Source organism: Crocodylus siamensis, chromosome 1 (genome assembly GCF_052110815.1).
Source record: "Crocodylus siamensis isolate JL-2025a chromosome 1, ASM5211081v1, whole genome shotgun sequence".
NCBI lineage: Eukaryota > Metazoa > Chordata > Crocodylia > Crocodylidae > Crocodylus > Crocodylus siamensis.
Window position 1 is genome coordinate 241,822,302 of NC_143395.1, and position 24,805 is coordinate 241,847,106.

Consider the following 24,805-nt stretch of genomic DNA (forward strand, 5'->3'; position numbering starts at 1 on the left):
AAGGCTGAACAGGTTAAGGTCCCATAGCCTCTCTTCCTAGGGTCTGCCCTGCTGTCCCCAGATCATGCTGGTGGCCCTCCTCTGGACCCTCTCAATGCTGTCCACATCCCTCCTGAAGTGCGACACCCAGAACTGAACATAGTATTCCAGCTGTGGCCTGACCAGTGTCGCATAGAAGGGGAGGATCACCTCCTTGGCCCTGCTTGAGATGCATCTGTGGATGCACGACAAGGTACAGTTAGCCCTACTGACCATGACCTTGCATTGTCGGCCCATATTCATCAATAATGACTCCAAGATCTCTTTTTGCCACCGTGCTCTCAAGAAGGAAGTTTCCCAGCTTATAAGTGTGCTGCTGGTTGCTACTGCCGAAGTGCAGCACCCTGCACTTGTCAGTATTGAAACCCATCCCTGTAACCTGTCCTGCTGTACAGGTCCTGCTGTAATCTGTCCTTCCCTACTAGCATGCCCACCTCACCCCAAATCTTGGTATCATCAGCAAATTTAAACATGCTGCTTTTCACCTCATCCTCCAGCTCACTAATAAAGACATTGAACAGTGTGGGCCCATTAGCAGCAGATCTGCTCCCACTTCCGTGCTTGTGTAGACACTTGCCCAGGAGCCTTTATCCATGAGGAGTTTACTTGCAAGTAAACTACTCCAAGATCAAACATATGTGTAGACACACCCGCTGAGAAGTCCTGCCCTATGTTAATGCCTTCACAATCTGAGGCAAGATATTTTGTGGGTTGTTTTTTATTGGAGCAGTTACCTAGTAGGGAGGAACACAGATAAGCTTTCAGATACCATGGTATTCTTCCTCAGGTTTCACAATGAAAATCCTTCCCTCCATTTTTCCTGGACCATCATATCTAAAACATCAACCCAAGGCTTTTACAATCTGAAAAATTCCTTTCCTTTCAATAGCAGAAGTAGTAGTCTTGGGGTAGAACTTCTCAACTAGTAGATGATAGATGGTTTTCAGGCAGCAGAAAGCAAGCAATAGTTTGGTTTCTGGGGCAAACCTGACATCATGAAACCAGTTCCATAATTTTTGTATTGGAACTACTTAATTTTTTTAAGTAATTGTTAAATAAGATCCAAGTTGGACACACAATCCTATGGAATGCAAGAAAAAGAAAATATAATTTTCTCCCAGTAAACTTCAAAAAAAACAAGTTGGTTTTTTTTTTGATAGCATGGTAATAAGGGGTTCTTTGCATATTGTTGTTTATTAAAGCAAAATAAAATTGCATGTGTTTAAGGTTCTGGGGAGAAATAAATGGAAGAAACATGATAAGAGAGTACAGATGAATGTAGTTATTGATTAGTTAGTTATTGGTGACTGATCGTGTGTGTGTGTATGTATATAGACATCCATATGTCATGACTACAGTTCTACTAGCATTATTCAGTTTTTTTCTTAGTCTTCATTGTAGTCTGATCACTATACACTAGTGATTCTCAGCTGGGTTGCCCTGGTACCATGGGGTACCTTGAGACCCTTTCAAGGGTGCTGTGTTGTGCCATACAATGTTAACACACATAAGTCTGATTTACAAGATAAACCCAGAGATTTCAGATGGGAACTCATAGCGTTAAGAATGTCCTGACCTGTTGTTGTCCGTCTAAATTCTTAGCAACAGAATTGTTCTGTTGTTTTTCTGTAGTCAAAAAGCTAGTGAAAAGTAATAATTGGCACTTTCAGAGGTGTGCCTCGAGCCAAATTAGGTATGCCTCAAGTCTAAGAAGACTGAGAATCACTGATAATCATGTTTCTACTGAGTTTGCCTGATGCACTGTGTGAAGAATCTCTGTCTAAACATTTTGTCTCCTTGTTTATAGAAAAATAGGTCCAAGAGCAATTTTCACAGTGCATTGGAGCTCAACATGATTTCTCTCCAGTGTATTCTTTACACCACAGTATGAAAGCATATGCTTGTAAATCTGGTTAATCCTTGTTTGTGTATTCCAAATGAAGCAGAAAAGAACATCTAGCATTGGGGGAAATGTTTATCTTTAATGTAATTTGTTGAATCTAAAATTTGTTGTCATAATGTCAAAGCAAAACAGGTGATATGTTCTGTTTCCATCCAATTAGTTTTTTTCCCCATGGGGGATATGGTGGAAATCATAAACTCTTCCTGTACAATTGGATAGGCCAACAGGGGTAGCCTTAAGTACAACCAGGGGAATAGCTCTGTTTTCCATTTCTGAACATTTAAAAAAAAATCAATTTTTTCAAATTTTGTCCCACTAACATTCCTTCTCGTTAGAGAAACTGGGAGCACCAGAGTACGGACATACTTTGCATCAGTCATTTGACAGCTAAAATACTTCTCTGGAGACTTTTTCCTAAGTCCTATTTTTTCCATTATGTGGCATATTTTTGAGTGCACCCTCACTAACGTTAAAAAGGGGATCACCTAGGTCAAAAAAAATCTGTAACATTCTAACTAAGCAACCTTTTTGAGCCTGCACTTTTTGGTATTGTTGTTGTTGGTATTGGGTCAATAACCATGTAGGCCTTCACTTTTACTCAAAACATTGGCTTTTGTTTTGGTGGCAATACTTATTTAAAAAAGCGCATTCACAAAGGGTAAATACACCTATTACATTTATATCAACCTAACCAATGTATGGAACACCTGTACACCTTCAGAGCACAGCCTCAGGACTGGAAAAGCCCAATCATACAGGTTAGCATCAGGGCTGCACTATTCTCCCTGACCCAGGGCTTGTTTTTGCCCCTATCCCTCCCTCTAACCAGGCAATCCTCCCCTCCCACCCCCCACGCTGAGTTACTTAAACTGGTTTCCCTATGTGGCTCTCAGGAGTGGCAAACACTTGTATACGTTGCCTCCCACTGTGCTAATGCAACTTGAAGTAAGCCATGTGAATGTAGACCATGTATGGTGAATAACTGGCCTTACCCACAACCACAGAATAGCATGAACAATTCTAATCCTCACTCTTTTTCACATGGGAAACTATATACAGAAAACTTGCTTAGTAGTCACAACCACACTGACCAGATCAGAAGTAAAGTTGGGTGAAATCAGGCTTCTTCTATTTTCACGTATTTCTTCAGAATGCCTCTTAATTTTTTATGTGAAGTAATAGTGAAGGTGATAGAAAAAAAAAGAGGGCATAGTAACTTTAAAAAAAATAAGTAAAATCCTTTACAGATGCATAAAAGGGGATGGTGGCACAAAAGAGTAATTGCTCCTAATTTTAACAAGGAAAGCCAAACTTTTGCATTGTAATATGGGTGCAATACTCTGCATGCAGTTTCCACCCCTACCTCTTATTAATTCTTATCTGTCATTTATCCTGAATAATCCTCATTTGAGTTTTTAAAAGAAAAATGCTGAGAAGCTACTCGTCTTTCTATGTTCCAGATTCGTAGGTTTTAAGATCCAAGATGTGAAATGAATAATTCAGGTTGTTATTGTTTTTATGTGTGCTGTTCTGTGACATCAGCATTTTTGAATGACACTGTTATCTGAAACACATTTTAGCTTGAATTGTATATTGCTATTTTAAACGTGACCTTTAAATAACATGTCAGAAGTCTAATACAGTCTGTGTGTCTTACAAAATATTGTATTTATGTAACTGAGTGATAAAATATTGACAAATTCAAAAATATGCCTGTAAACTTCTGCTGGAATAAATTGCTCCATAAAAACTGGTATGCACTCAGAAGTATTTTGTTTGCCACAATGTGCTTGCTAATTAATTGTTGAAAAAGGACTGTATTCAGCATTCTTTGGAAGCTGTTCTCAAACTCATTGTGCTTTTCACAGTAGTAAAACTATCTAGATCCTAATGTGATCTTTGTCATAACAGAAAAAACTCAGCAGATATTACTATGCATACTGATAAAACTGGTTGTTTCTAATGCCAGAAGAGCTGGGGTGCAGGTGAAGTAGAAATTAGTCCCATCTCTATTTAGAGACCTTTTATTTAAAGGATAAATTTCAGTGGTGACAATTGTACTGGGGGGATGCATTAAGGATGAGGCAACAAACACTGATGGAAGGGAATTTGTGGTTGTTTCTTGTGTGAGAATAAAGATTTTATTTACAGACGCACATGTGCATGTGTATTACATGTTTCTTTCTGTCTGTCTGTCTGTCTATGCACATATACATGTAAAATGTAAGCATTTAAGTTCTGGATTTCTGGGACTGGCAGAGCTTCTCCAGTGCTATCAATATGCAGAGTTGCATTCTTGCTGTGAGTTTTTTTCTTCCTGTCAGCTCTTCTCTGCCATTTTCTTATTTTCTTCCATTTTTTTCTTCTGTATTTCATTTCCTGTTTTTCCTGACCCAAGTTAACTCAATTGCTGCAAAACGCATATTCACTGTATAATCAAGTCGCTAATTTCTAGAAGTTCCAGTGGGATTACATATGAAGTACACAACATGCCAAGCAGTAGTTAAAAAAGAAACCACACATAAGTAATTCATTTCCTTTCAAGCATCTATGTGGTTCCCTCATCAACTTCTACTCATCCTAGTTCTTCCCTCCAGCTTCCTCTTTGCCTCCAGACTTCCTGAAAAGGTAGGTTCTTATTTTTTTCTTTCTTAATCTCCTCTGCTGACCCCACCATTGGTTCAAGGGTCAGGAGAAGTTACATTAATGATTTCCATTTTTAACATTGTTTGCACTAGTAATTTAACCAGGACTTTGTTGACATAAACTTGACACCCAGGATAGAATGAATTTGAACACCTGTAAAGTGGTCTTTAGAAATCACTGAAAGAAGATAAGGATGCTTCCAAAACTTGCTGTTTCCTTGTATACAACATTATTAAATGAAAAATCTTGGGTCTCTTACACCCTCCCCTCCATTCCAAATGCGTCTTCCTGATTCATCTGCTGCTCCTGCTGTTCTGACTGCATTTTGAACCCTCGTCTCTGGACTAACTTCTGTTTCACCACAAGGTTCTTGTCCTTGTCTTCTCCTGAGGCCATTCACAAATCTACCCTCTCTGTTAGCCTGTTCTTGGCTCTTATCAGATCTGTAGACTTCAGTTTCCTTCAATATCTGCATGATCGATCTTTCAGTCTTATAAGAAATGATCTTTATGCCACCTTTTACTCTGTTCCATTCTGTTCCAATTCATTTTCATGTCACTGTCATCACAATAATAGCTAATCACTTTTCAGGGATGCCCTAAGCTGTATGACTAACATCTGTCACATATGAGTCATTCTTCCTTTCATGGGGAGGAACTGTGAATGCAGTGAAGTGCATTGGTAGGATTTGGGTTTTTTTGTAGGCGTACATGAAAACATAAGAACTAAGTGCCATACTGAGTCAGACCATGGTCCTTCTAGCCCTGTATCATGTCTTTACCATATCATATGACAGGAGTAGATTAACTGGAGGAAAAGCAGTGAACTGGGTATGTCTGGAGTAGTGATTTTCAACCAGGGTGACATAGCACCCTGCGGTGACTTGAGATCCTTTCAAGATTACTGTGGGATGTCACACAATGTTACCACTGTTAGGTGTTCAGATTGGATTCACAAAATAAATGCAGGGATTTCAAATAGGAATCCATACTGTTAAAAGTATGTTGACCTGTTGAGGTCATTTTGAGTTTTTTGCAATAAAGGAATTGTTTTATTATTTGTATGTAGTCAGAAAACAAGTGAGAACTAAGAGCTGGCATTTCCTAATGGGTGCCTTCAGTCTAGTGTGGGGTGAGTTGCATCTAAAAAGGTTGAGGACTACTGGTTTGAAGTAATCTAGTCTCTGCGTCAAATTCAGCTGTAAGCTTCTAACAGCAAAGCGTGCCTTCTCCGATATGTTTGTATGTTATATATCAAAAGTCAGCTTCACTTTTGAATAGAGTCTACAGGTGCTATCACAATGCTGCTAATCATAGTGTCTGAGAGTAAACTGGTATTAAATTATTTAGTGCTCTGAGCATTACATTATTATAAACTCCTTTGTTTCTTATAGTCAAGTTTGGTAATTTTTGGGGGGACAGCATTATGTGTTTTCTAGAAAATAGGCTGGTCAATTTATAATAGATATTGTGCTTTAATCCTATTAATTTGTTGCTGTATTCATGTAATTTTTTTTTTAAATCTGAGCTTCACCAATATATCATGCATGAAATCATGGATGATAATCTACACATTTTGATATTATGATAATGACCAATTAATAAGAATTTGAACAGACTAAAATACTGTTACTGGATGATTATACCTGCAAAGGCTAACAAAGACTGTGAGACTTTTCATTGTGGATCTCCAAAAGAAAATATTGCCGTGTAAATTTAGATAATACTTATGCATGTAACCAAATATGAGCTTCATGATAAAGGACATGGAAGGTGTACCAGATGAGAGCCTGTGGATTTAGGGTATTTCCTACAGATATTTATTGAATTCTACATGGACTAGGTTTTCAGGTGAGCCAAAGTAGCCGCCTAGCCACTCTTTTTCCAGAGATATGCCTAACAATGTAAGTCATTGTCTCTGTGAGACTGTATTCAGACGAACTGAAACTATAGCCTTAAGAAAAGTGTGAACTTCCTCTATTCATCATAATTCAAAGTAACATGAGAAAACTAATTATGACCACTGAACAGCTAGCATTGTTAACTATTTCATTACTGTGTGCAGAGCCAAAGATCACTTATTTCCGGTGGCTGAATGCATCTGCCTTTTCTTTATTTTCTCTGAATTTTAGTTTTTCAGTACACAATTAGAATGACCAGTGATTGTGTATTTCTTTGAATTAGTGGTGATATTGCTATAATTGAGGCACAGTTTATTTTCATAAATTCAAAGTAGAAGCTACTTTGCTGCCTTCCAAAATGTTAGTTGCACTGTGCAACATGGAGAATATTAAAGTTTCTCTGTATTGTTTGGTCCAGCTGTAACAAACCTTCTACTGTGCTAATTCACTAGGCATGCGTGAATGCTGTACCTTATCTTATAGTGATTTCTGGTATTACAATATAAAAATAAAGTAAAGGGATGAGAGAAAAAATGAAGTTCCCTTACAGATATACCACTGGTTTAAGGGAATTTGTTGACTGCTAGATTGAGTCAAAATTCTCCATGGAATTCTTCTGTCTTTGGTCATGAACTGATGACTTAGATAGTGAAAGAAAATAAATGCCTGCAGCTGGATTAGGTTCTGTAGCAAATAGGATACATGTTAGATACTGGATTTTTGAAACTTTCAAAGGCCTAGACATAGATATCACAACTTTCTTTTTCAAGGGAATTTCTGAAACTGTTGAACCTTAAGGACCATCTGAAATGATAAAATTACAATTGAGGGGTGCTTCTCCACCTTTAAAAATTTGAAAAAAAAAAAAGGTGGCAATTATCTTAACACTAGCTAATTGCTCTGGGGAGTGGGCAGGGATGGAGCCCCATGCCCCCCACATCCAGACCTCCACTTCCCCTCCCTCCTGCTTCTTGGGGTGTAGGCTCATTTCCCTTCCCCTCCCTGCCACAGTGGAGGAGGAATGGGCTCGTGCCCGAGTAGGGGGGAAAGGAGGCACGCTACTCCCTTCCTGGTCAGGCTGTGTTGGGCCAGGCCCACTGCTCCGGCCCACCACCACATCGGGCCTGCTTCCCCAGCCCCCCATCAGGCCTGGGCCCACTCCTCCCCTTCCTCCCACCACCACCACCGTGGCACACTCGCTTCTTCCCCCCGTGTTGGACCCGCACTTCCTCTCACTGCTGCTGTGTCAGTCTTCTACATGGTAACAAAACAGAAGTGGGGAGGGGCAGGCCGAGGGCAGCACCAGTGACCTCACCCCACCACGGTGTCCTGACCCCGCTTTGTGCTGCTCCCACCGTCACCTCCAAGGAGCAAGGTGTGGGGGTGAGGCCAGCTCAGGTGATCTTGCGCCCCCCCACACTCCATCATCACCTGCAGGGAGCAGGGAAGGGGGTCAAAGTTAGTGCTGCTGGTCTGGCCCCCCTGTTCCATCCCCTCCATTACAGTTACCTCTAGGGAGCAGGGTGTCATCACCTCCAGTGAGCTCTGTAGCCAGTGCTCCATCCCCTGTGTCCCGTCCTTCTTGATGGCATGTTGCCACCTATCCGAACACTTCTTCCCACTCTGATGGGCTGTTTGTCATCCCATCAGAGCGTTACAGACAGAGGGACAGACAGATTAAGGCTTTTATATTAGAATTCCCTTTCAGTGCCCACAGCCTTCAAGACTGAATTCTGTAAATAGTCCAAAGTAAAGGTGATTTATTATATGAAGAGACTAAGAATCTGTTTTGTTTTTTTATTGGTTTAAATTATTATGCCTTATTGAAGAGAGAACCTATTTTTTTTGGTTGGTAAGGGGGGAAGTTATAGGGAAATGTGGAGAATTGAAAAGAGACTTATTTATAGTCTGTACATTCAGCCTAGGAATTAGCCTTAGAAAGCACATCCAATTGCTTCCTACACAAAATGAAACAAAAATATTTGTTGTGGGTCAAAGCAAAGATGAGTATGGGTTCAGCATGTGATGCAGATGTTTTAAAAGTACCCAAGACCAAAATATGATCTGAATCTGGAGGCTGTGAAATATGTTTGCATGTAAGTGGTATCATCAACTGTTGTGCAAGAAATATAGAACCGTAAACTCAAGGCTCTATTTTCCACTTACATGATATATCTATTTCCTATATTACAGTACTTATAAAATATGCTGAAAATGAAATAAACTGGAAACAAATTCACAAAATAATTTTGTCTTGCTCTCACTTTCACAAATGAAAGCAGTCTCGTCCACTAAGTACTTCAGGAAAACCCTAAGTAAATAAGGGGGCTTTGAAAGCAATTCTTAAAAGCAAAAAACTGACCTTTTTGGGTGCTGACAGACATGCAGCTCCCTGCTGTAAGTCATGGCACTTCACAGAAAGCACCAAGAATTACAGTGACACTCTGGTACCCCACAGACATTTTCTGTTTGGTTGGGGAGGGGCTAGGCTTGAACTGTACTTTGGAGCTGACCCAGTGGAAGGAGGCTGCATATCTGCAGCTTTTCTCCCCAGCCCCTCCCCCCTTCCCAGCTTTGTTACAGTCTTCAGGATGGGGGAGGAGAGAGAGCACCAATATGCAGTTTGCCCAGTCTGTGTTTTGTGGGGTAGATTGGTGGATGGGGGCAATCCACTTGCCCCCTCTCCCTGAAGTGCAAAGAGCACCGGGGTGGAGCTGGACTGTATCAGTCCAGCCCTGCTCACACACAAGAGCAAACAGAAGTTAATGAAGGTGCTCTGCTTTGGTGCACCTTCAGCTGAACCCTCATTAAATAACATGTTGCATGATTGGGCACTTCTAAAGTACTCCGTTGCCATGCACTTGTCAGGGAATGGCTGAGGAGTATTATCCCGGAGCTAAACATGCAACGAATATCATTTTTATCAGTGCCCTTTGTTAGACTAGTGGTGAGTGTACAGTTTGGAGTCAAAATCCATCTATAGGAAATGCCCTTTTCTACTCGTATACCAGGTAGATCTGATCGTAGAAATGGAGAAAGAAATACAATTTAAGGAAGATAAGAGCAAAGCTCTAAAGAGTTTTTAAGGTTAAAACCCACACTTTGCATTGCATCCTAGAGAAAAAATTGCAATGTCCACAGAGGTGACATGCTCCCTACAAAACTTATTGCCAAAACCATGCCAGCTATCTTCACAGCTGAGTAGCTTCAATGTAGGTGTTCTAGGTGAAAAATATGGGAAGAAGAGAGCTATTGATTATGATTTAACTGTGTAGTCATATTCTGTTACAAATTTCTGACTTTAATTTTTTGAATGACATTTGTCTAATATGTAGTGTGGACCTAAAACTAAATTCTGTGTGTATTGCATGTAACTGATTTTTCTTAAATAATGCTTGTTTCGCTATTGAAAGTAGTTTGGTTAAGCTAGCAGGACATCAGGTTGAGCTGCATTACTTTGCCCTATCTTTTGGTGACCAATGAGCATTGCAGGGACATGTACTGAATCAGGGAAATACGTAAGCACATGTTTATCTTTAAGCATGTGTTGAAGTCCCAACGGGTTTTTTTTTGTTTTGTTTTTTTTTGTTTTTGTTTTTTGTTTTTTTTAAAGGGGAAAAGTTATTTCTGTTTATCTAGAGTTAGAAAGAGATAACCGGCAGTTCTCCAAGTGCAGTAGTTTGATTATTTGTGATGGTTGGTATCAGAACTGAGTCAACCAAAATCTCCTCCCAATTTGACTTTGAAACCCACAACTCCCCTTTTCTGGGAGGAATTTTGTGCTTTTTTTCTTAAGAGTCTCCAATGGACAGTATATATTAGATTGTTCTTGGCATTCTTGTTATTTCTAGTCACTTGCAGACAGCAGGAACCACATGTTGTCACTTAAAATCTAAATATCAGATGTCAGCTAACTGAAGCCTCATTGTAGACTATGCTTTTTTCCCTGAATTATTATTTTTTTAAAGTAAAAGTACACCAGCTCTAAGAGCATGTTATTTAAAAAAAGGAAGAAAAGCCAAGACTCAGTGATCAGTATGCTGAACTTGCAAATATTAACTTCTAATCAAAAGAAGAAAAATGTAAAATAAAAGTAGGGGAGAAAAGGGATGCCCATTCTTGGAGCCTTGAGCACATGTGAGTGATTAGAGCTGTCTTGTTTGGATTGCTTTGATGGTTTGTGGGGGGGTTGTCCTTATTTTTTTCAGTTCTGTCTGTTTCACTTTTGCTTATTTCCCTTTGTTTGGATAGTTTTGCTTTACTAAATCTCCTGCAATGCTTCTTGTCATATGAAAAATCTAGTCCAAATCACAGCACTTTAAAAATAATAATTTTATAGTTCTTGGGTTTCCTCAACCCAACAGAGGACTTCTCTCTCTTTCTCTCCAGGTCCTAATATACTTACAATTTCCTCCAGTCAGGATTTTTTCAAGTAGTAAAATCCAGCATGCTCAGAAGAATGGGACTAGCATGTTAAGTCATTGGATATCATCCAAGACTCCTGTGTAGGACTTTGTAGACTAGACCAAAACTGAGAGGGAGGGAGATGGAGAGTCTTTTTAACACTGTTCATCTACTGGACTTATGTTGCTGTTTTTTGCATCTGGCAATTGATAGAATTTTTTTTTCTTCACAAGTTACAACTTCTCTCAATTATATTTTGGCATATGGTCAAATACAGGTTATTAATCCACTTGAGTAGCAGGAAGTCTGAACCAGTTGTATATGCACCCAGCAGGACTGTCAATGGATTTGAGTCTTTATTATGCATATATTTAATATTTCAAGAGAAGAAATAATGTGGGTTTTTTTCCCCTTCCCACAGAAAACATTTAAGAATAGCTGGAAGATGTTCAAGAGTCAGCTTATATATTCAATATTTTCCTGTTCAGACTTTGTAAAGATTCATGTTTAGGGCTTTATTGTTTTTAGGAAGGTCACAAAATATTGAATTGTTTGCCATGAGAAACATCTAACCTCTGGAAATCATGATGTCCAAACCTTCTAATGACTGCACCTGTAGAGAGACCCAATTTGTAGCCATGAGACTGATTTTGTTTAAGTACAGATTGGCATGCATGAGGAAGGGAGGCAAACTCACCTGCTCTGAAGTTTTCTGACAAAGACTGCATGCCAGCAGCAGGTGAAGAAGGCAAAAGGAAAGCAGAGGATCTCTCCTTCTCCAAATAAATAAAAGTATTTCAGTAAATTTTATTGAGAGGGCAAGTCAAGTCTACTTTCTTCTAATTTAATGTGTTTTCTTTTGGCTTCTGTTCCTGCTGTGATGGTGTATTTTTCAGGGGAAAAAAATTCCTTGTTTCAGCTTTCTGAAGGAGGATAAACTATTCAAATGTAAAGGAAAAGGAAATAAAAACTTCAACAAGTTAAGGAGAAAAGAGACTTCCTAGAGAGAGTGATTCTATTAAAAAGTAAAGCCCCAAAAGCTAAAGCATGAGAGCAAGCACTTTCTTAGATATCTGCTTAAACCTTCCCAGTGCTGAGTAGAATACTGTTTAGGTTGAAATTTGCCATGCAAATCTATGTTTATATAACTTTGGGTTGGCCTAGAAAATTTCCCATTTAGTTCTTTGAAAAGAATACAACCTTAATCATGGTTTTGACTTAAAGGTATTTGACTGGGAATTCTTATGTTTTATGTCCTGAAATTTCAAATTGACTATATCAGGTTATGATGCATGTTCTGAATGTTTGAATGAAAAGAAGGAATCTTCTTTTTTTTGTCCAACTTTAATGAAATATTTTCTGATGGCTGCTTTGTGTGTTGTGCTTTGGTTCTGAAGACCTTTCTGAATTGTAATATTAAATCTAAGCTTCTGTCTCGGGTTGAAGACTTCTAAGGCCTGAAAGGAGGGCTTGGAAATTATATGGAAATACTGTTTATAATTATTATTAGAATTATTATTTTAATTATTATTGTAGAAGCAGAAGTTGAAAACTGTATGGTTAGAATAGTTTATAGTAACACAATGTGAGCCCATATTCCCAGAATGAATGGTTTCATTTTGCTAAAGGATTACTTTATTGCCCAAAAGTAAAGACCTAACACCGTTACACCATAAAATTACAAATTATTCAAAACTGTTTTTGATCTTGAACTTCAAAGCAATTTTTTGAAGGAAAAAGTTGTAGATAAGAGAAAAGATTGTTCAGTGGTTAAAATAAATTAAGACCTGGGTTAACAACTATGGCCCATAGAGCTAGTTGGGTGGCTGGGGGCTGTACCCCCACCACAGCTAGTAGGTAGAGAGAAGGTTGGGTTCTAGCTCCACTCTACCTCTGAACTGAGCCAACTTGTTCTCAGCCCATGGATACAAAGAGTTGTTGACTGCTGCACTAGAAAGTGTCAGGAATTAGGAGATTCTATCCCAGGCATGATTGTTGGCTTCCTGTGTGCTCCTGTGAGTCGTATATGCTCCCACTATCAGATTCCTTCCCAATCTCAGTAGTCTTGTGAGATCTGCATTAATTCAATCTGTGAAGGATGAAAGGAAAGGGGCTAAGTAAGTAAAAAATATAATTACCAGATCCTCATTAGCTGGTTCTGTTTGTAAACAAATGGAATACATGACATCTTGTATGTCAGGACCTGAATTCAGGATTCCCTATTCTCCTAAAACAACAGATGTCATTGTTCCTTGAAAAACATAATGCACACTACTTCAGCTGTTAGTGATTATGCTGGTTTGAAAATGCTTTGTCTTATAATGCAAATGAGACTTTGTAAGTCTGCACGTGTAAGTCCCTATTTTTTCCTCTCAGGAGCAATTCCTCTAAGGTTGACAATACTTTAATGTGTAAATGTTTTGAGATCTTACTAAACGTTAAAAGAAAGCATTCAAGTTATTTTTTCAAAGCTGAAGGTGCAAAATTAAATATGTAAATGTTTTTGGAATTTTTATTTACACTTGGAATCCTGGATTTAAGCCTATTAATAAACAGAGAATAGCTTTGCAAGATGGTAACCTCTGTTGGAATCAGTGAGAGTTTTGTAATCAGAAGAACTGTGTCATTAATCCAGATTTGTGCCAGGCATTTTTCATCCTAACCAATTTAAGTCAATACCAATGCGTCTACTGACTTCAAAAGGAACAGGTGTGCATCCTGTAAGTGGGGCTGTAAATTAATCATGGTTAACGAGTTAATCATTGTTAATGTTAATTGTTTTAATGTGTTAATCGCACATGCAGTTTTGGAGCCCAAACCTGGGCTCAACTCTGCCACTGTCACCACCGCCTCTGGACCATCCCTTAGGGCAGCGGTACCAATGCAGAGGACCACAGGGCAGCCAGGGCACAGGCTCTGGGCAGCTGCAGCGGGCAGGGTGGGGGAGGAGGAGTGTGTCCAGACACACATATGCAGCCCTGCATTCCTGAGTTTGTGAATCGCTGCCCAGCAGGCAAGTCTGAAGGGGAAGGGGCATGGGCAAGGGAAAGGGTATGGGGGGGCAGATGGAGGCCCACGTGGTGATAGAGGGAGTGAGGCAGAGGCAGGGGCAAGGACTAGGGTGACTGCATCCCAGGTAAGGTCATGGCATGGTTGGAGCTTCAGGTAGCTTGTCCAGGAGCATGGGATGTCTCCCACCACTGAACTCACCCCAGGGGAGGCATGGGGGGCATATGCCCCCCAGATTTGTGTGCAGGGCAAAGGTGGGCTTCTGCTGCATTCTGAGGCTCTGTGCCCCACTGAGTCTGACCTGGGAGCCATGCAACGCCACATGCCGCCCACTGCCAGGTGGACAGGGGACGTCACACAGCCAGGATGAGGCCCTGGGGGCAAAGGGAGCAGGGCTCAGAGCCCCAGCCTGCAATGGCAACCTGCCTCCATCTCATGCATAAATCTGAGGTGCACATGCCCCCCATGTCTCTCAGGGTGTGCACAGGGGCGGGAGTCCCCCTGGATGAGCCTCCTGTGGCTCCAGCCATCCCACAACTCATCCTGAGGCTCCATTTACCCCAGCCCCTGCCCCTTTTCTTCCCTCACCATGGGGGTCTCTATCTACCCCTCTCCTTCCCCTTCCCTCCCCCCACACTTACCTGCTGGGCAGTGTCTTTCTGTGCGTTTGTCTGCCCCCCATTCCCTTGCCACAGCCCCCTGAGCTCTGCTGCTTCTTCTCACTCCTAACTCACTATACCCCACATCCTGCCAGGGTATGCACAAATCCCCCTCCCTGAGCTCCAAAACACACACACACACACCCCAACCATACAAAGTACCTGCATAATTTTGCATAACTTTTCTGCACATAACTTTGAGTTTTTAGCTGTGCAATTAAAATCGTGATTAATTGCAGCTGAGTTTATCACACAACTAATTGTGATCAGATTTTTTAATCATTTCACAGCCCTACCTGAAACTAAAGCATATCTGAAAAATGCTTTTCTTGCCATGAACAAACTGTTCAGTACTTTTAAATGCAGTGTTTGAAATGAAAAAAAAATGCAGTATAAATTATGAAGGGAAGAAAGTATCCTGCCAACACCTTGAGATTTGAAAGACACTTTTGTTTTCCATCATTCATTTGCTTCTGTGATTGTGGTTGGTGTCTGTAACGGGGGGGCTTCTCCAGGCTGACTTCCCAGTGACCCGCCCACCTGTTTTTGGGCTAATAGTCTGCCATGCCTTGTTGTTAATTATTTAATTGATGCTAATAAAGCAGGAGGCTGCCCATTTCTTGCCCCGTTGCCAGGGGGTGCTATCTGTGGCTCCGTTCCTCCCCTACACTACAGCCCAAGCCTCTCAGATGGCATCCAGATGTTATCAATATCACCAGCCCCACACTGGGCTCCCTGAATCCTACTAGTTGAACCCCACTTAGATCCCTCCATTCAGGCAGCCCATTCTGCTTTCATTCCCGGCTGCATAGCTCCCTGAGCTGCTCCCCCTTATGGGTGTGACTACTAGCCCTGGCCCACCTCCAAGCCGATCAGAACCTCAGGCCCTCAGCTGTTGGGCATTCCTCATGGTTGGCCCCAGCCCTTTGACCCTTCTGGTCCTGGCCCCAGCATTGACCAGTTGGGATGTTCAGACAGGTTTTTGAGTCTATGGCCTCTTGCTCTCTTTGGGGTCCACCTTCCAGACCCTACAAAGGGGTAACCCACCTGGTTGTGGGAGTTGGGGTTAAGGCTCCTGTGAAAGACTAAACAGCAACGTGGCAAAAAGAGCAGGAAAACGCTGCTTCCGGAGCTATTACCATATTAGGATAGAAGCTCCAGGAAAAGAAAGAAAAGGAGGAAAAGGGAGTCTCAGAAAGGGAGAAGAAAAAAAGAGCGTCTGAAGGAGAAAGTGAGGGAGAAAGAAGATCTCCAAGAGATAAGACACTTACCTCAGGATTTTTCTTGTCTCTGGAGAGAGCGGAGCTCTGAGAAAGAGGGGCGGATCTCTGAACAGGCACCAGAGACGCGGCTGGCAGCCATGCTGAAAAGTAAACAAACAAGAGAAGAGTGAATTGACTCACTCCCACAAGCTTAGTGAAAACAACTGAGTGCTGACCACAAGGATTCAAGGTTTCAGGCATACACCAGATGAAAGGTACACACTCAGGATAGCAAAAGAAAAGAGAGAGAAATAACAAGGCTTGAAGAGAAAAGCCTGCTCCAAAAAGAAAAAAAAAAAAAGGAACTAAACGGACAAACCGAAGTTCAAAGGACTTTGTTTACTAACACCAAGTTCAGTCCAACCAAACTGATAAAGGTTAAATAAGAACAGTATGTAGATAAAATTACAGAGCTGTTATAACTGTTATTAAAAAAAAAAAAAAGAGAGAGAGAAAAAAGGACCACTCGTTAAAGATAACGAAAGTTTGTATAGTGTTATGAAGATAAAGATTAGTATTAATCTGCATCTGATTGTGAATACACACACACACACACGCGAGTGTGTGGGAATAATCGAGTGAAGTTTTCTTCTGTAATACCGAGATTCCTAATAGAGACACCCAAAGAGGAAAATAAAACAACAAATTATGTGTGTCTGTCTGTGTGTACATACACACACATACATACATATAACAACCCCCCTGAGAAGTGACATCATAAAGCAGAACATATTAAATAACATCTAAGACGTGGCAGGCAGGAAACTTGGGGTACTTACAGGTCTTTGGGAGATTATAAAAGGATACAGAAAGGCAAGGTCCACCATCACAGCGCCCCAACCCACCTTTCACCAGGGCAGTAACTGGCCTGGCATTTCCTAGGGGCTCCTGCACCACTGAGAGCCCCCCCAGGCCACCCACACCCAGAAGGGTGCAGTTTTAGGTCATACCCAAGACTAGGAGCCTCCTGACGATCTCTTACAGCTCCTCCCTTACCTCCAGATGATACCACCAGCCCTGCAGCCGGGCAATGTTGTTGCCTGGCTTCCCAGTAGCAAAATGCCCTATTTATATGGGCAGCCCTGAATCTAAAATGGCTGCCCTAATCAGGCACCTGCCGGCTGCTGTCTTCTGGCCCTTAAAGTGACAGGGACAAACAGTGTCCTGCCACAGTGTCCTTTTTTTGTGCATTTTCCCTGGTTTGTCCACAGCTTTGCAAGGTTTATACATAGCTTCCTCTCCTTTTCTTTTGATTTTTCATTTTTTCCCTTCAAGAAAAGTGCCAAGTTATACTTAAATAACAGTTCTGTCCAGGAGTTGGTATTAGTCATCTAGAAAACCCCCACTAGTCTACAGGTAAGATGTGAGACTTCAGTTTCATCCTTCAAAAATCAAAGGATTGCATAGAATGATGTCTTACAGTTTGTTGAGAAATTCCTTCACAGCTATGAAACAGTTACCAGGCAATTCAAAGCTTTTATTGTAAATTTCACAAATGTAGAGAACACAGCACCTGAGGTTGGGGAGCAGGGGAGAATCTTTTATTTAGGCATCTTGTTTTAAGAAGTATATGTGAGCAGCGTTTTGTGTTTAGAAAATCCAGCATCTCAGTTTGATGTTATATTTTCTTTTTTTAAAATATGCACTTGTCAACTCAACAGTGATGAATGAAGTAGTTTTTACAGTTTGGTATTCACAGAAAGCTTGCTTCTGTCTCCTCCTCTGCTATGTACAATGCCTGCAATATCTAGGGAGTTCTCCCTTGTAGGCTGGCTTCTGAAAGCAGGCAGCATCTATTGCATTCCGTCCATCATGGTCACCCGCATTTCATTTATATCAAACTAACATTGTCTCATCTGAAAACAGCAAGAACATAACCTTAGAAAATGTTTGGACCTCAGTAGGAGCAAAACTACATCCTTTATGCACTAAGTGATCTCAGTGATAGCTACCTTTTAAAAAAAATCACTAACAGGGTTTGAGTTCATGAAAGAGGCCCAACACTGAAGTTTGGCATTTATCCTTGTAACAGGCACATTGTGGGCTATACTTTAAGCTTCCTCTCCCAGGCTTGTAAATGGGTCTCAATTTTCAGTTTTAATAGATGCTCTTCAGAGATGTCACCTGGACCTTTGACTCTTCTGCTGTGACTGTCAGCAGGTTTAACAGAGCAGTGCAGTGATGTTGGTGACTGGGATACCTGTTCATTTTTAGTCAATTCTGATCTGCATCAGATTCAAGTCACTTAGGCAAAAGGGGCGTTCATTTCTATTATGTTCCTTTACCCCAGGCTTATGTTTTGATTGTTCTGTAGACTAATTCATTTTTTTCTATATGGACATTGATGTATAAAATATGTGTGAAATTAAAAATATATATTTGTTCCATTCTTTGTTCATTTTTTTTTATAACTAGAACAAATCAAACTAAAATTCTTATTGCACATTTTAAAAATGGCAAAATAAGTGTCTGAGCTGCCTTTTTCAAACAATGTAAAATGAAACATGGTTAAAAAGTCCAAGACACCAAAGACATGAGAACTATCCCCTGTGATCCTAGTACTTAACTACCTTCAGAAATGTTAAAACCACTTTCTATGGACCCCTTGTTAATCATTTGGAAGTCTCTTTCTTCAGTATTAACTAGACTTAAGATTGAACTTGTCAGCCCAAGATGTTATAGCTGTGCAAGTAATTCCGTTCTCTGGGATCAGAAAAAAAGATAAGGACATTCTAACATAATGGAACATGTCTAGCCTATCTGACATTGACTTTACCTCCTGTATTAATATTCATTATTTTAGTTGTGTTGAATAATTGTGGTTCTCCAAAGACTGACTTCTATTCAGGATGTAAAGGGCGTACTTCCATTTACATAATAACAAAGAATTGAACAAGATTTTGATAACGACACTTGTGATGATTTTTTTTAAAGCTATTTTTCAATGAAAAATGTTCAGCTAAAAAAAAATAAACTATTTAGTGTTTTCAATTGTAGTCCTGAGTCTATGGGAAAATTTAACAAGGGGCATAAGCTCTGACCTAAGAGTGATTACTTTTATATGGAACAGAATCTCTACCAAAACAATGAGGAGTAACGCTGGGTGAGAAAAAAGTGTAAGGTAGCCTTACTTTGGGTAAATATCTTCTGTGAGGCAACACACACATGCTTGACTAGCCAAACCCATTCTCCATATATACCATATTAGTCATCAGCTTTGGATTCACAGAATATTGCATGGACATATGTCAAGGGCAGTTTTATTCCTGCCTCCTAAACTGTTTTAAAAGCTTTGCCACCTTCTGTATAGCAACGTGTAGAATCAGCTGTTCTCTGTGTCCACAGGAGCAAGAAAATTAATGGGATAAATCGCATTGAAGGACATTTAGGCTGGAAGATACAACTTCCTAATTAGGAGGGTGGCTAAGCACTGGAACAGATTAGTAAAGCAGTTATGGACTCTGACACTAGAAGTTGTGAAGTGCAGGTTAAACAAATATTTGTCTCTGGTTTACAAAGATGATCCTGCCTTGAGGAGAGAGTTAGAGTAGATTATCTCTCGAGGCTTGTTCCAACATTATTTTTCTAAGATTCAGTATCAGAGGTTGGTTCTATATAATTCTATGTCAATCAGTACTAGATTGCTATATCATCAATTCTTGACCTGAAAACAGCTAATATTAAAAATGTTCCCCAAAAGCCAAATAAGGCTCAGTAAATTCCAGAATGTGAATAGTGATTTTATTTTTATTAATGAGAAAGGCAACGATTTTTGGGATGCTCTCTTTTACTGGAACAACTGCAATAAAAGATACCATACCCAAAACATTCTTACCTTTCACATAATTCCTTCACCATTGTGGCTATATCATACTGACACTATTCATGGGGAAAAAATTAATTTTAAAGAACCCATCCAAATTCTAATTACGTACATGTCTTACTTCCATATGGTGTTTGTATGCTAAAGATGTCCCAAAACCATATGGCTTTAACTGTCAGTTAATTTAAGACATTTTTCTTAGTTCATTAAATGTAGAAAATGATTCAACCTTTTAAGCCCTTTAGAAAATTCAAGGTTTCTAAATGACAACGTGCTAATAACTTTCTGAAATATTCTGAAAAGTAGTAGAAATATCTGTACTCTTAAATTACTTTCCCCAAGTCAGTCTACATTTCTGAATTTATACAGTGCCTAGTGCATATTGCCTCATTCTTATTTGGTCCATAGAAATAATTGTAATAAATACTAAGAAAAAGAATATTGCTTACATATATAATGAACCCCCCTCCCTGCAGTTACCTTAGACATCTTTTTGCAGATCAACTAATACACTTGCACTTTATGAAACATAGCTGTATTAAAATATCGGACCTTCAGAGACACAAATATTCCTAGGTGAATGATTGTCTATGATGACTAGATTCCATCAGGAAGGATATAGTGAGATTGCAGTTTGGTTGAATATATCTTTTAAGAAGATTGGAGAAAGAAATGGGAAGATTCAGAAAGCTCATTTGTGAAGTCTTTTGCATTGCAGTTTTTTTTAGTACTGATTTTCATATTGAAGAAAATGTTCAAATATATGGAGTTTACTTGTCTCTTAACTGCTCTGTTTAATGGCTCTCTTTTGTTTTGTTTTTTTGTTTTTTGTTTGTTTTCCATGTTTTTTCTTACCATTTCAGCTTCACTGAAAATAAGATGGAAGGCATATATAGAAAAAAGTAAGACAATCAATGTCTTTTGTAGACATATCCAAAAAAAACCATCAGGATGCAATGATAGAGTAACTAAGGGATATCACTTATAGATCTGGATGAATGAATTTAAGCCTCTCTTGTGCCAAAGGCCATTTTTAGTTGGCCCAGCTGTACTGGCTTTAGCTGTTCTTTGGAGCTAAGGGCTAAGTACAGATGGTCAAAAAGCTTGAAGCTGAAGCAATTAAATCTTTGTGGGTTAGTCTGAGCCGCATAGATTAAACCAATAAGCAAGTGAACAGACATTCACTTTTGATTCCAGAAATGTAGTCACATGCCTGCCGTGGCCCAGGCCAGAAGCCAGGGGGCACTAGAGCACACCTTCCTGCTCTGCTGGAGCTGACAGCTTGGGCCGAGAATAGCCTGTAGTGGGGAGGACGGTTTGCGGGAGAGGTGCAAAGCATCCTGGGATGCTAGGGGAACAGTGAGTTGACTTGAATCTGGAGGGGATCTGGGTCAGAAGTTCAATAAACTAATTTAACCTAAATCAGTTAAGTCTGATACTGCATGTATCCATGCTCATTTTAAACTGGCTTTGGCCATTTTGAAAGTGGTTTATGTGCACTGAACTTCTATTGTGTTACAGATTTGAAGCAGTTTCTGTTCACTTAAACCAGTTTACATGTAGTTTCTGCCCCTAAACAATGAGTCAAGGGCTGCTGGCAGACATTAACATGATTGACCTTTTGGGACCTGAGGAATTGTATGCTTGGTCCCAAAAAATGCTGTATCCTACTATGCCAAACACACAAGGCAGAATGTGTGATTTTGAGATTGGAAATAAATGTCCTCAGATTCCGTTCATACAACTGCTGGTATGAGGAGCCTGGACCTTCAAAGAGCACTGTTGGAAGTGCAGCATCTCAAATCCATCCAGGCACCATGGGACTGGGATGAGGGTCTATTTCTTCAATGCTGACTAATTCTTTGTTGTTGTAATGAGGGTCTATTTGTCTGTGCTTTTCAAAGGGCAGGGAGCAGCCCTGGGTCCTGGCCACAAAACCTGATGATCAAGTGGGAAGTAGGCTTAGGACTAGGGACTGTCTTTAGTGATTGGGCGGGAGAGAATCCAGAGTCCTAGACCTGGGTTTGCCACTGACTGTTGGGTGGAGGCAAGCCCTGGGTCCAGGGCTTGGGGCTGCTTCCAGGCATTGGGGCTGTCCATGGTTCTGCCCCAGAGATTCGACACAGGGTGGCTGTGTCCCATATCCGGAGGCTGCATCCTCCTGATGATCAGCTAGTCTTCAGGGTAGGACGTGAGCAGCCCCAGGTCTGGTGAATATGCCATGTGTTCAATTTAAAGTGCAATACAAACAAGCCACAAAGTTGGTCCAAATTACATGTGGAAAATTCTTGTGGCTGGTATGCCATTTTATCATTCTGTAAATTGGCTGATGAGCTAGTATGTTGTAATTCATGGTGCAGTTACCAACATTGTATGATAAATGTAATGTTTACCAGGGCCCAAAGGGCATGTTTACATGTGCTCTGGGAGTGGGGGAGGTGCTTTAATTAGAGTGGATCCAAGAGCCACTCTAATTAAAGCACCCACAGTACCTCATGTATCAGCACCCCCATATGTCCAAATGGCAGCAGGGCACTTTAACTATAAAGCTAATTTGATTAATTATAGTGCGTTGGAGCAGCCTCCCCACTCATGTACAGGCACCCAAAGTGTTTAGGTGTGATGCTGTCAATATCACTTCCTTTGGTGCTGTTGGCTTCTAAAACTGGCACATCTTAATCATGCTAGTCCAGTGTGGTATCTAGGCTTGGGACAGATATTTGGCCTTTTCAAGATTTTTCTCTAAAGAAAGTCCTCCCTTTGGCTATGTATACTTTAAATAGGATTGCAGGGATGAGGGGGGAAGAAATATAAACTTATGGTCCTGAAACATGTTTAGCCACCGGCTCAAAAAGGTCAGATACATTAGCTCCTGTTCGCGCCTGACTAGTTGCCTGAAAATCTTAGCCAGAACCTTCACTGCATGAGTCTATTAGACATGAAGACATCTTTCTTTGTATTATTTGCTTAAAAATTGAAAATCTTCAGAATTTTTAAGGGTCGGAACTCCATCTTATTTTAGTTAGAATACATTGAAATATATTACCTCAATCTCAGACTGCATTTGGAGGCTAAAGTAACTATTTCTACATTCAGAGGGAGAGAGCACAAAATCAGATTTATAATGGGAATTTGGTTGTAAACTGCTAGTTTCATTCAATATTAAGTAATAAAAAGACAATTAGTGCTAAAAGAACTCCACACAGATGGTGCACCATTTTTAATTATTTTCCCCTTGTTTTTTCCAAATATCTTATCCTAGTCCTCTCTTGTTTTTATAATATCATCAGATAAAAGAGAGCCCAGGGGCTGATGCATGTTAGATAGAACTCCATTTTAAAATAATGCTGACAAAAACTACAGGGGGGAAAAAACAGGGAAGCAGCATACAGGATAATTTTAATTTCTTGAATATCTTCCATTGTCTGTCTGCATACAATCAAACTACCATAAAAAAGTAAATAGTATAATTGTTATTTGGCTACCTAGATCTTTTAAAACTTATGTTAAAAATATTAAGAACAAATGTAGGCAGCTAGGATTTCCTATTTCCAACAGTTTCTCTCCAGCCTTTTTCTTTCCCCTGCCTCCCCTTTGGTACAGTTTGCAATACCCTTCTAACAACAACAGCAATTGTGGCAGAAGTTTAAACGTGCCATGGCATCAGAGAGAAACAGCCAGGAACTGCTGCAAAGGAAGCAATTATCCCAGTAGGGGTCCACAGCCCTCTCAATAGCTTGGTCAACTGCCAGCTGAGAGCAAAGGAGAGAGTGCACTACTACACATTTGAGGAGGAGAAAGGGAGAATTCCTTGTTACTTTACTATCTTCATCTTTGTCATGGTTCGTAGTGTAGTCACTGACATTTACATATTGAGCCCTATGCAGTTTGCGGATGTAAAGGTAAAGACAGACCAGTTCTAGCTTTCTTGTGCACTGTGTTACTAGTAAGTGTCAATTGCTGGACTGCCAGAGTCTGCAAGCATGGCTATTATAGTTCAAGGTTGATAGGATATTAGGGCATATGCATCCAGAAGAGAGACAAACCTACAGTAAGAGAGATGTGAGAAGAGACAGTAAACTCTATCTATCCCAACCACAGTTTCTGTTAGCTTATTGAGGGAACAGTAATCAGACACTCTAAATGGAGTCAAGTCCAGTCCTCCATTATGAAGATTAATGTGTATGGTACACATTTTACAGCAATAAGATTGAAGATGAAGAAACTAATGAAGATCTACAAGACCCCATCTTTGTAGTCTGTTGAGAAGAGGATAGAGTAAAATGAGACTATTACAACACAAGCAGTTTGTTTTTAAACATGACAGATGGAAAAAAAATTGCAGTCATTCTGTGTGTTTATGTGATAAGTTTCTCTAAATTTTTCTAGAGTTGTCTGATTTCACACTCTCAAAATCTGCCCCGTAACCAGGGTGAGCACATTTCATTTCAACTAGAACATAACCTTACTGGGCATGTGATGAACAAGTTTTATTTCCTTGCAATTTTCTTTCATATATCTTGTAGCACCCCAGACAACCTGGTTGAGAATAACTGGTTTAGCAAGTAATCCAGTACATTGGTGCACTACACCTTACAATTTTGGTTTCATTCTAAATAGTACTGATACTAAGGCCAGGATGATATTAAAAATGGAAAAAAGTTGGGTACCCATGTCTTTACTTAACATATAAATAAAACTTAGATGATTGACTTCTGGCTTCCATTCCCACACTCTTGACCTAAAACGCTAAACTGTAAAATAAAATGAAATACAATACAATACAATACAATATTTGATGCATCCTGTATAAGGATGACTGTTGTGGCATGCTTTTTCCTGAAAACTTGTATGGCCATGACTGCATAAACTAAAGCTACTCTGTTTTCATTAGACTGCATCAGTGAAGAGAGTCATTGCAGAGTAAGTGAATATTTGTTATGACGTATGTCAGTTTTTGGGATAGAAAGAAGTAATCAGTGGAGTCCCCCAGGGATCTGTTTTAGGTCCAGTGCTGTTCAATGTATTCCTAAGTGATCTGGAAAAGAGGATGAGTAGCGAGGTGGCCAACATTTGCCTATGACACAAAATTATTCAAAGTCTCAAAGACTGAGGCAGGTTGTGAAAACTACAGAAGGATTTGGCACTACTGAATGAATG

The 24,805-nt window shown here is 40.1% G+C and overlaps 1 protein-coding gene and 1 long non-coding RNA gene across 2 annotated transcripts in view; one reads left to right on the plus strand and one right to left on the minus strand.

Moving 5' to 3' along the window:
• Window positions 1-24,805, plus strand: part of ROBO1 (roundabout guidance receptor 1) — a 796,429-nt gene that overhangs the window by 634,333 nt on the left and 137,291 nt on the right. The window lies entirely within an intron of this gene.
• On the minus strand, window positions 11,403-15,932 carry LOC149874317 (uncharacterized). The gene is made up of 4 exons (XR_016439919.1): window positions 15,832-15,932; window positions 12,784-12,981; window positions 11,590-11,830; window positions 11,403-11,505 (listed from the first exon to the last, which is right to left on the minus strand). It is a non-coding gene; the product is annotated as an uncharacterized LOC149874317 (long non-coding RNA).